The sequence below is a fragment of the Alligator mississippiensis genome, chromosome 5, assembly GCF_030867095.1.
Source record: "Alligator mississippiensis isolate rAllMis1 chromosome 5, rAllMis1, whole genome shotgun sequence".
NCBI classification, from domain to species: Eukaryota; Metazoa; Chordata; order Crocodylia; family Alligatoridae; genus Alligator; species Alligator mississippiensis.
Window position 1 is genome coordinate 213,204,077 of NC_081828.1, and position 13,346 is coordinate 213,217,422.

Consider the following 13,346-nt stretch of genomic DNA (forward strand, 5'->3'; position numbering starts at 1 on the left):
GGCGGGGCTTAGGAAGCCCAGAGCAGCACCTCTCTTGCTCCTTTTCCCCGGGAGCCTTGCCCAGCTGCTCGGAGGAGCACCTGGTGCTTCTGGAGACCCCCAGCAAGAAGGACTCTTCTCCAAGCCCCTGCGTGGTGTGAAGTGCACTAGGGGGAAGTGGGACTGGAGATCCAGCTCCCCGTGAGCTCTGGTGGGAGGCAGAGCTAGGGGATGTTAGCCCTCCTCACATGGGGCAGGACCCCCGGGAGAAAGAGTTCAGACCCAAGGATGGGGGCAAACTTTGACTGCCTGGCAAGTGGGGATGTGCAGGTGTTGGCAGGGGATTGCCAGTCTGCAGCCCAGACCCTGCTCCCTGTGTGTCCGGGGATGAGGATCTAGGCAGGGTAAGCTATTTTACAGGGGTTTCAGCAAGGGAGCACCCGCCTGCAGCACAGCAACCCCTAGGGCATGTCTCAGGAGACTCGCAGCAAGGACCCCCACGCTTCCCATTCAAGGGCCACGGAAGCAGCTGCATCTTCCCAGGCATCCGGTCCAGGCTACCCGTACACACGTCATCCAAGGCCATCATTGTGTGCAACAGCACTGACTGAGGGTGAGAATAATTTCCGACAGCTTGTGTATTCATTCATTTCCTTTCCTTTCACCCTTTGTAAATAAAGTTTACATTGTTGTGGTGTCTACTCGAAGGTCAAGGAGCACTAGGTGCCTTCCTGCAAGGGGAACCTCCCTCACTGCAGGAAGGCGGGCGGTTCCCAGCTGCGGGCACCTCCAGGGAGTCAGAGTTGGGCTGTGGCTTTGCGGGCAGACCCGCAGCCAGGGTTACACCAATATTAACTCTGTTTGGGGCAGATGGTCTGGCTAGAGCAGTTCAAAGGGGCCATAGGGTCTGGCTCCACACAGCTCCTATGGAAGCATAAAAGCATTGAGCTGACTCTTCTGGGATTGAATATTTATAGCAATGAGTTTCTAAGTAGGTCACTGAGATGCTCCACACTAACCCAATCTGTCTCTCCAGATGGGAATCCAGATGGACTGTCTAGAGATATCCAGTATTGTCAAGCACTGGGAAAACCCCAAGGAAGTTTTTTGGGCATCCTGGTTTGGGTTTGCATCACAGAAGCTTAAGGAGAAAACCCCTGAAAAAAAATGACCTTTTCTGTTGAAAGCGCACGCACCGTCTTCTCGCAAAACGTTTGTTCTTCCGAAACTTTCCAGGCCAGAAGAACCACGATGGTCATCTCATCTGACTTACACATCACAGGTCACAACCCTTCATTCATTATGGAGCCCAATACCTTGTGTTCATCTTCCGAAAGAAAGTAAGTACAGGCATCCCCCGCTTAACGCTGTTTCGCTATAATGTTCATTTTACATTGATACCCAATTCCACCTAGCGCCCAGCAAGTTCGCTACAGCGCGCATGGGCATCGTACAACTGGCACCAGGGAGCGTCCACTAGCGCCACAGCGCATAGGCGGCATGCAGCTTCACGGTGCAATTTAGTGCCGGTGTGTTTGTGTTGCCGTCTTGGTTCGTCAAAAACTTTTAATTTCGTTTAATGCTGTTTCCGCTTAATGCTCGTTTTTTCGGGACCCAATTCAGAGCGCTAAGTGGGGGTTGCCTGTATCGGCAGCAAGTACCAGGGAACCCTCATTTTTCTTGGTAGCTTATTCCAATAGCTAATCGCTCTCACCCTTAAAAATGTGTTTTCCTGATAATTTGTGATTCTCTAATTGTACCTTTAGGGCCACGGTTTATTGTTAGGGAGACTAGGGAGCCCTTTAGTGCCAGGTATTTTTTACCCATGGCAGCATTTAAACACCATTATAAATTCACCTTTCATCTGCTTTCTGTTAAGCCCAAAAGTGAGCTGTTTCAGGGCATGCCTACACTGACTCCACGCCACTCGTGGTTGCCACCAAAAGATCACTCCCCCACTCCAACCTCAGCAAAGTAATAGTGAGGGCATTGGGGGGGACCCCTCAATCATTGCTCTCTAGCAGTCAGAGATCACGAGCAGCATCAGGGGAGTTAAGAAGGGGAGGACTGCCCTAAGTGCATCTTCAGAGCCACATTTCCAGGTTTGCCATGTGTGGAGCAGGGCTTATTTTACAACAGCTGTCTCAAGACGAGTACCAAGCCAACACAAAACCCATCCTCAGTCTCTCACGGCTAGGCCTTTACTTGCCAACCCAGACATGTGTGTCTTTTCTCTTTACCCTTAACGCTGACTCCTTCTCATGGCTTCAAGTACATCTACCCAAGAAAATGAAAGCATGACCATAACACACATTAGAGGAAGGGAGCACGGGTTTGCCAAACGTGAGCAATGATGACACAACTGCAGTAGCTTGAGCATACAACTTCAACCAGAGATCATGTCCAGGAGGCCCAGAGAGCTTGTGCGAAAGTCTGTGCCATTGCATCATCACTACTACCATTGCCCATGCCGCCTGGAAGAGGAGTGCTAGTGCAAGCTACAATCACACCGTCATTGGGCTCCCCAGCGAGCTGGTGCTCTCCCCTACCTTGGGGGTCTTCAAGAGGAGGTTGGATAGATATCTAGCTGGGGTATGACGATCCCAGCACTCCTTCCTTCCCAGGACAGCGAGTCAGACTTGATGATCTGTTCAGGTCCCTTCGGACCCTACCAACTATGAAACCATGATGCACCCATTTTTGAGAAAGAAAATTTGGTGTGTTGGTACTGTTTTTATACTCACACTCAGCAGCCGATGCCAAGTTATGCCAACGGTCCTACTGTTACATGCAACCATATACAAGGCAGTCCTGATTTTATAACCTCCAGACATAAAGTTGTCCTGAATTCCAAACTGCCTTTGGATTCCTTCTGCGGGTTTCCCCTGATCCTACCAGCCACCAACTAAATAAAAGAATCAGAGTCTCCCAACAGATGCCTATTGTCTGTAGCACAGATATGCAACCTTGCTATGGAGATTTTCTGCAAGAATATTGCCTCTTTTTGTTCTGGTTGTGCTTCTCCTGGGTTATTTTAGCTGGCAGAGAGAAGACAAGCATTCCTTTATTTTAAAATAATGCAAAAATCTCTTGACAATGTCTCATATAACTAAACATCCACCAAAATCCTGTTGGAAACCTACAGCATCTTGAGCAGAGGAAGCTTTTATAAACCTTGTAATCCTTGACAAAGGGCAGGAGTGGAAAGAGTCCAACGCTTGTAGAGCAGCTGATTAATCCAGGAGAAGGACATCAATAAAACAAGATCTACTTCTCTTCAGTTGATATAAACTCATAAATAATAAAGCTCTTAAGATGTAAGCAGTCGTACATTTTTCCGGCGTGAGAGCTGGTAATAAAAATGCACCTAAAATGATCTGGGGGATGTTAATTTAGACTTGCTGATTGCTGGCTCAGCACTCTGATTCAATTTAGCCACTGATCAGATTAACCTGCCAGCAATAACTGCCATGGGCTGGACCCTCCCTGGGAAATTAATGACCAAACCCTAGGAACAGCCCCCGCAGCTGGTTGCTCTGCAGCATCTTGTGCTAATGCTCCCATTACTCTTTGCACACTGGTTTAAACTGGAAACCATGCTCATTTCCATTTCCTCTCCTGCAGTGTTTTGCAGGGACCACTAAACAAGTGCCATGTTTGCTAGGACCACATCTAGGCAGTGAGCAGCACCGAATACACTGAATATACAAAATATTTGCAGAAGGGTAGCCAGCAGTCCCTAGGACCCATTGGTTTTGCAGTAGATAGATACACAGAGATAGACCCTTCCCCAGGAGACTTGGTTTGGAAAGGGTGGGAGAGGGGAAGTGCTATCCTCCCCATTGTAGATGGAGAACCGAGGCACCAGTGGTTTAAATGACTTTCCTAAGGTCATATTGCAAGTTTGCAGCAGGGACATGACTCAAAACGCAGATCTTGTGACTCCAGATCTTATATCACCAATAGGACCCAGCCCCTTAACTTGTTATGCCCTGCTCCGTCATCTTCCACTGACTCACCCTCCCTTTCCTGCTGAACTAAAGCTGAAACCCTAGCTGCTGGTCTACATGGATGGATTTATGATTCTGGGAAGAGCTAAAGTATTCAGCAGCAGCTAGGGTTTCAGCTTTAGTTAAGCAGGAAAGGGAGGGCGAGTCAGCTGGAGACGAAGCTCTGTCCCTGCTCTGTGGGGCCAGGGCTGTGAAATGGAAGAAAGAGCAGGAGCAGATAACAGACAGAAAAATTGCCCTAAGAAAAGTTGGCTTGGTTAATGCAACATAAAGACCATTAAAAAGGAAGTTGATCATAAGCACTTGAGGAGTGAAGAACGATGAGCTGTCAAATCAATGGCCTCCCTTGGTCTCCTGAATATTGATTGACAGCTGCTGCACTGTGGAGCAGGAATCAAAGCAGGTTGCTTCTATTCGAGGCAGCAAATCAGTTTTCCCACTGAATACACCCTCCCTCCCAATTTTGGGGGGTTGATTTTTGGGGAAAAGTGCATTGATTTTGGGGGGAAAGTGCATTAGACATGTGAGAAACTATGGTAACCCGCTTGCATTTTTCTATGAGCAGAAGTGTATTGGCAGGGAGGGCTGTGCTGCTCCGTTCCTGGTTCGACGTGACACATTCATTTCTCATGACCCCTTTGTTTTTGGCAGCAGTGGCGCCTGAGGTCATAAGTGACATGAGCTTGGGATTTTCAACCTTAATGCCTGATAGAGGCATGCTTAAAAATGTATGTGGTGGAGTCCCTCTCTGCCTGGCAGCTCAGCCATCGGGGATGTGCTGGCGTGGAGAACCAGCTGCAAAGCCGGAGGGTGAGAGACTGGGGGGTTTACACAGAACATGCTTGCAAACCCGTCTCACTCAGGTCAGTGCTAGACCAAACAACAAACAGGGAAGGCCATAAGCAAATGAGATTGTTAATCTCCATAAAGTTTTGCATGCAAACAGTGCCTTTCCTCCGGAGGAATCCCGAAGGCTTTACAGAGATCGCACTGCCCGACGCAACACAGTGGTGATATTTATAAAACAGCTCTCACTTTGGTATCTAAACACCACTAATCAGTTAAGACAGAAGATGAAGTTAAACAGAGCGTGCCAATGAAACTGCGGCAGGCTGGAGCGCTCAACGTGGAACGCAGCCAGGATGCCAAAGCATGCCGCCGTCCCCGGGAAACATAGCAGGGAAGCTCTACTTAGCGCAAGCTGCTGGGGCCTTATGGTTTGCATCTCGCTGAGAAGCGGCTAGTCCAGGAGCACGGTGACTCCCAATGGTTGACTGCAGTAGTGTTCACTGGCTGGAGGGAAGAATGCCACTTGTGCACTTAGGGGTGCAGGTTGTAGCCATGTTGGTCTAAGGACATAGGCAAGCCAGGTTCTTTGGGTAAATCTGATATCTTTTATTAGACCAACTCAAATAATTGGAAAAATTCTTCTTTGCAAGCTGTTGGGTACAAATGCCCTTCTTCAGATGGGCAGATGGTCTGTGCAATTACCAGCTCGACCCCCCACGGCTCTGAAAGTTACCCTTCGGTGGCCTCCTAGACAAAGGCTCAACGCACCATACGCATCCAATTTCCAGTAAAATCCACGGCTGAGAAAAAACAGGATCTGCCCAGAAGTTTAAGTGCACAGTCCTAGAATCACTAGGTACTTTTCTGTCATTACAGCATTTGACAGGGAAGCTGCGAGCCCAACCCCCTTGACCCAGTCTCCTTCCTCCCCACCCCCATCAGCTCAAAGGATGAGCACATTATTCTCCAACCCCTTCAATTATTTATTCCTGGGCAAGTTCAGTGGTTGCCCTTAGGTGGTGGGAATGAGAGAACTAGTTCAGAAAAAACTTTTTCAGGTTAATTTAACCATAAGGTTAATTTTTTCCTGGGTAGGAAGACCCAGGAAAACCACAGGCATGAATAAGGGCAAACAATTGCTGTCTCACTAATGGAAATGGTTGGCAGAGGAAAGGAAAGTTGCCTACAGCCGCCTGCATGGCCCATCCAGATCCCAAGGTTGGGCGTGGGTAGAGCAGGGGTAAAGAAATTTCCACTAGAGCTGCTATTCCCTTCATCCCCAAAGCGGAAATGGGCAGGGAGCAGATGAAGCTTTGACTGCACCCTCTTCTTAGAGCTGATCTGATGGGAAGGGTGAAGTGCACTTCTACCTGTGAGGGGCAGCTGTAAGTCCCTCTTCCCATCAATGGGAGCAAGGGTGATGGGGTTGTGTAGCAAAGTCAGAGATTCCTTGCCATGGCTGGCACAGGTTCACTCTTGCCTCTTATACAGGATTAGGGTTTTGCCCTGTGCATATTAATGCAATAATCTTGCATACACTGACCTCTTAGCACTGAGCAGGACTTGACATATTTTGAAAGGCCACAGGTGTGTGCTAATTTGCTTAGAATGACACCCATCTAATGAAGGATGCATCGAAAGTTCATTTAACTCTACCCTAACTGTGCAGTTGGTCCAATAAAACATATCACCCAAAGAAAGCCTTGCCTCTTGCATAATTCCTGGGCCATCGTGGCTACAACGTCACTCCAACACTAGCACCATTTCTTGGAGTACGTGCTGTCTGTGTGCTGACCGGTGCCAGCTTCAATCGTGGCAATCAGTCACATCAAGCTCAACCCGTTGAAGGAGAGAGGAGATTGCTACATTGACGATCTCTTTGTGGGCAGACAGCATAGAAGTTCCTTCATTTTTGTTGGGCTCAGACAGCTTGTTAGACTTCTCCCTGTGGCCCTCAGATGCCAGCTGGGAGCCAAAACCAGAATGGAAGGGAGCCTTATTTGCTACATGGGGGTTTGGTTTCAATACGGTTATATCTAAATAATTTATCATGCATGTCCCCATTTCTTTAGCACTTCATCTGCCCTGCGCTGGCTGTCATCTCATCCGGCTACACTCAAAGAGACTGCTCCGAATGTTGTCTCTCTCCTGCTTCACTTGTTCCCGGACACCAGCGCTGAACGAGCCTCCGATCATCAGTGATAGCATTCGTTCAGCAGGGCTGAGATCCCAACACAAATCGACTAGGAAGTAACAGCATCCCTTGTGCTCTATCTCCATTTGGAGGTTTATAATAAATACCCGAAGGCGCATCAAGGCATGCGTGAAACTAATCTGCTTTATACACTGTTTATGTCCCTGTCCTATAAACCTAGAGCATCTTATTCTGTTTTTCCATCACAAGCAGAAATTGTTTATCAGAGAGATTTGAAAGGGCAAACTATGCCAAGTCCACACCACTTCCAGCAAAGGCTCTTGATTGAATGTTAATAAGGCGGGTACATTTGTCTCTTGTTCTCAAGAGATTAGAGCGTTTCGGTTATATATGGGCAATTCCTAGACTCATCCCAACACAATTCTGGCGGCACAGCAGACTACATTTTGGACAAAGCTGATTGGAGGAAAAGGAGCAAGGGGGGACTACATGCACTACTTTGAAACTCTTATTTTAAAATAAAGGAAGTTCACTTTAATTCATTTTTTTCCCTGCTCAGAAAATGGAGGAACAAGAGCAGGGAAGCATGATAAGCATGATATTTAAGGTTCACAGCTGTGGCATTTCCTTGGTTTTGAGCGCTTGGCCTTCATCTTTTGTTGAAAGAGCGAGAGATCATGTGTGTTAAATTTCCACATTAAAATGAACTAACCTCACTCATATCACCCCAGGCAATATTTATTTCTCCGTGTGATGATGCCCTTGCCAACTGTTGGGTTCGACAGTCATGGCTCATCTTATTATCAGCAGCTATAAAAGCCACTGTCTTGCTTCTGAGTACATATAAAAGCCAACAAATATGCCCTGACTCTACAGCTAGAGTCTGATTTGGAAAGAGCCTAGCATGCACAAACAGCTAGGTTTTAAATCTGAGCAGCAAGAGCAATTCTCTCTTCGTAGGCAATTGCACTGGGTGAGAGGTCACATGCTTCCACGAAGCTACTTACAGCTCCCACCATGCAAATGACAGAATTAGCTTCAACTTGTCTAGCAAAGCATGTAAAACCAGTAGCAGGAACTGACATTTTGAAGACAGAATTGCAATAAAATCATGTACAAAAAAAAAAAGTTGCTTTTGGTCCAGTTAAGGTTTGAAATCCAGGCCTCTGCTAGTAAAATATTGGCAGTGCTAGCAGGATTTCAACAAGCGAACAGGAAACGCTGGCTCAAACAAAACAGTATGACCTTGAAATAATTCATAGATGCTTCTCCATCCCCTTCCCCAGCATGCAGTATATAAGTATCAGAACTTGTGGTAGAGGTAATCTCCTTTATTAGACCAACTAGATTTTTGCAAAAAAATAAGTATAGTATAAACATGCAGTTCCCAAAGTAGGCACAGTGACCCCAAATTCAGTTCCCAAAAGGACACTATGGATGCTGTAAGTGTGGCCCGGACTCTCATTGCCACATTGAAGGCAGTGAATACAACCTCATGTCAAAGTAAATAGAAGTAAGCCAATCTGTGTCAGCTATATCTTTGGGGAACTTGCCCCCCCCCCAAGCTAAGAATGAGTGATAAAAATTCAGGGTTCCCTAGAGAGTTGTTCTGTTTTAAACGATCTTCTCTTAGGAAGGATTTTATAGGCATATCTGAGTTACGATAGAGTGGGACCATGCCATAGGAATGCTGCAGGTGGTTCAGCACCTAGTGCCTTGTAGGACTGGAGCTACATTAAGTTTAAGTGTATATGAAAATTGTTTTGGCAAGGTCAGGTTTAATTAGAGAAGCTCCTTTGGATTGCCTTTGTCATGTGCAGAGCTGTGCCGCGAAAGCCCAGCTGCCTCCCCCATACTGGGACACATCATGTCACTTGTCACCAAGACAGGACTCAGCAGAGCCTGATTGACCCTAGAGTTGCCGATCTTTTCAGGTAAATACCAGGTTGCCTTCAGCGAGGATCAACATCTTCATTAATTCCTAGGCAGTTGCTCTTAGTCTCACACTCTGGGTCTTTTTAACACAGCATCAGCGCAGACCAAACGATTCGCATTTTGTTTGAGTCCATTACGGGAGACATTAGAGTCTGAGATACCTTTGAATTTGTGTGGGGGAGAGCTATGGAAGATTGTTAATGGAAGAAGGAGACTTTCATCAGCAGATTATGGGTGCAAATGTGATCTTCAGCTGGCTGTGACACAAAGTCATTTCCACCTGAAGGCAATTTTGAGCAGCCAGATGTTGCTCTGATTCTTGTTCCAATGAGACATGAGCTCCTATCTGGAAAAACGGCTACTAAGAATTGGATGAACAGTCGCAGCAGAAGCAAAACCAAGCAGACTATATGAAACTAAGAGATCCTGCAAAAGGTGGATGAATTCAAAATAGTCCAAACATTTCGCTGGCATTTCTAAACCAGGCGTTTCGGTCCAGGACAGATTTTTTTTAGTTTTGAAATGTCCTCTTCCATTTTATGCATAACAAAGAAGTTTAAAATGCTCAAAGCTGAACAAAATGTTGCGATCCGTGCAACAAAAAGCTCTTGGACAAGGAGGGTTGGCGAACCCATGCTGTGTGCGTGGCAGGGGACCAGGCCGCCCATGTTGCATCAGGATTGATGGTAGTCTCATACAGAGTTTAGATTATGGTTTGTATGGGATGGTTTGAATAAGGATGGCACTGTCTCTGACAGGAGGTTGGACTAGAGGACCTCTAGAAATCCCTTGGACTAGAGGACCTCTAGAAGTGCTTCACACCTATCTGGATACCTAATTTACCATTGGTTTTAATGATAGTTTTGGTTCTTTCATTGATGTTAAGACCCAGATTCATAACAGTAACACCCAACACCTAGTATTTTCTTAGCAACAAATCCTGTTCTTAGAGATTGAGCCCTTGATGTCTTCCCTAAAGAATGTCTTCCAGCCCTTGAAACATATTCATGGGTTATGGTAATAGCCGAGTAGGAGGAGACCTCTTCTTTCAGTGGAAATTGGCCCGCCAAGGGAGTGCGTTTCCAGTCACTGTGTATAATTCAACTGACTCAGAATTGCTACTATCAGTTAACGTCTCTTTAAAAACAATCCCAGCATCTCTAGCATCACTCCGCAGCACAGAGGGAACGGCACATTTTTGCTGCAAGTGTTAAGCACACTTAATATAAATCACATGCCTTCGTCATATCCTACAGTTGCCATTAGCCAGGATGACAGACAATCACCATGAGCTCATTTAAAAGGAATCCGTAGCTCCTTTCTCTTGGGAAACACATTATTCCCTTGTGAACCACCAGTGTGGGAAGGGGTAAACGCGGAGCCCAGCAAATGCAAGCCGAAGTAATTTGTGAAGTCACCAATGCTGTTGACTTGTAGTAACGTGCCACCAGTCTCTACGCATTTCAGCAGGACCGGGATGGTTCACTATAGTAGTCAGGTAATACGGGAGGAAAAGATATGATAATGCAGAGATAAATACAGATGAGTGAGTATGGCCATGATATAAAAGCAGCACAGCATATTTTAGCCATGAATGTGTGAGAGCCACCGTACTGGTGGACAGATAGGGGGAGCAAACTAGGATTCTCCACAGCTAAGTGTACGATCCCTTAAAGCAGCAAGGTTTCAAAACATTTTCAAATCATTTTAGTAACTCACCCTCCTCAGTAGCTTGTCTGAATGAACCCATGAATGATTGTGATAGGTCTCCCCATGGCAATCTATGGGTGTAACCCCACAACCCTTCCCCTTGATGAGCTGTGGGAGTTCCAAGAGTAGACAAGAGGGGTAGGACAAGACCAATGACCTGATCCCTTTTGACCTCCCTGGTCTTTCATGCAACCATTTCACTAGAGTTAGGTTTTGCCAACACAACCCCAGGTGCTGTGAGAAACAAGGCCCATCAAGCAATGAGTCAGGCCTTCCCTTGCTAAACAGCTCTCTTCCTTCCTCCTGCATGAAGGAGTTAGCGTGCTCAGAGAAGAGCTGGTAGTCGCAACAAGTGATCCCCAGGGAGCAGAAGCACATGTCTATCAGCTGCATCATAGACCTCATCTTCATCCAGATTTTGATGATGAATAGGATAGACAGCTGCATCCCTCCCTTTGCTAAGGATAAACTGGGAAATAAGGCATTCCCAGGTAAACTTTCCATTCCAGGCAACATACTGACACCACCAGCATCAGCTATTTGTTAAAGAACAAAGGATTCTGTGTAAGGGGCCTACTCAGAGACAAGAAGGGCTGGAAGGCCAATCAGGGGGTCATCTAGTCCAGCCCCTGCTCAAGGCAGGATCGTGTTAACTCTCAAATCCAACAGTCTGCTCAGTGGGCGTGTCTACATGTGCATTTACACCGACTTAAATTTACTGCGCATTAAATTACTGCACAGTAAGCAGGAGTAAGCTGGCGTCTACATGTGCAAGCATTAAGGCACATTAATGCTGTGTGTGAACTGAAAGTTAGTCCCAAGTCAGTCCACACATAGCGTTACTGCACAGTAAGGTGTCTCACACTCTGGGTCGTTAATGCACACTGGGTCGTTAATGCACACTGCATGTGTGTTAATGCGCAGTAACTAACTGGACGTAAATTTGATACCTGCATGATGAAGTTATCAAATTTATGCTCAAGCCAGTGTAAGTCACCTTATTTACTGTGCAGTATGGGTGTGCATGTGTAGACACGTGCCCATACTGTGCAGTAATTTTGGTTACTGTACAGTAAATGCACTCGTGTAGACGCTCCCGGTGAGTTCAAAACAGAGCGTTCTTTCCCTGGTGCAGCTTGCTCTGCTTTATGACCAGCAGAAGCCCCAGGTTTTACCACCCAAATTCAACCAGCTTCCTTCATCTGCCTGACTGTTTGGCATAATGGTTTCTCCATCCTCTGCTGCTGTAATTATTCCTCTGCATGAGCACTGACAAGCAACAGAGTTGTCATATTTTAAAGGGGCTGCTGCTGGAGTGCAGGAATAGTATTGCCAACTGGTTGGTACAGTTTGACAATAATTTAGTCACAACCTTCCTGGCCGTAGCTTTGCACATGGATGCAGATGTATCAAGACAGCCGTGCTGGCAGAGGCTGAACCTCCCAGGTACTACTCACGTTATATGTTTTATTATGTGATGATCAATATACAATTCAGTTTACACATAAGAGCCATACTTCTCGATGCCAGTATCATTAAGGCAGTGCCATGCCCTCGCATGGTGCCATCATACCAGCATAGAACTGCTTCTGTTGTTATAGCTTATCCACTTCCAGTACAGGAATAAGCTACCCCAGTACAGGGCATCTTCATACCAGTATATCTCTATTTACAGTAAGGGTTACACCAGTGCAATTGTGCCAACACACACACACCCAAATCACTGGCTTGGTACCAATACAATGCCTAAACCAGGCTAAACACACATGCACCTGAAGTTCAAGCATCTCTAAGCAGGAGTGAAGATCCCCCCCTGCAGAATTGCAAGTCCATGAGGGAAAGAGGATGGTTCCAGGTGGGGCCCATTACTTTCCCAATCTCCAGTCTTAACTGGAGTAAAGCTCTGATCATGACACATTGTTTGGGGTATACAGCAGCTGTTTCAGTGGTAAAGTGCCTGGATGCACAAGTATGAGGACTATAGCATTGGATGCTTAGCCCTTTGTAGCCCTGGGTTTGCATCGGGCAAGCTAAATGAAATCCTGGTCCCCTGGAGTTAAGGGGCATTTGCTGTCAATCTTCATAGGGCTGGGATTGCACCTGTTATGCACCAATCAGACATAAATGACACATCGAGTAAGAGTTTTGTGCGCAGCTACATACTTATCCTTCTGTGGACAGTGAGAATACCAACAGGTTCCTCTCCGCTCTTCCCAGAAGGTTTCAGATGTACCTCAAACTAAATGAACTACTCATTATCTGTACTGGGTCAGCTGCTTTGATGTATTGACATCCAGCATACATCAAAAAGATCTTTCCAAGGCACTGAACTTGCTGACAGCACACGTAAAGGCTGGCAACATAAAAAGCTATCTAAAACCAGTTTGTCCTGCTTCAGCCCTGACAATACATTACTGTCATTTGGCAGGACATGCTGGAGTTTCTCTTTCCCAGCCTAATATTAAGCCATGAAAAAAAAATCAATTATATTGAAATCATTTGAGTTTATAGAGCAAATCTGCAGGCATAAAGTGCCTGAGCATCAGTGCATGCAGACAGCCAAATGGAAGAAAAATCAGAAAAGTAATAAAACGTGCTCAGAACTCATCTCTAGCATCAAATCAGTAGAAATGTGGGGCCCAGGGAGTGAACTGGTTTCCTTGCTGAATTGCAGGTTGGGGTTGCAATACTGGATTTAGAAGCACTGAAGCAGGAAGAGAGTAATATGATATTAAAAAAAATGAAAGTGCCAACCTACTAACGGTGTT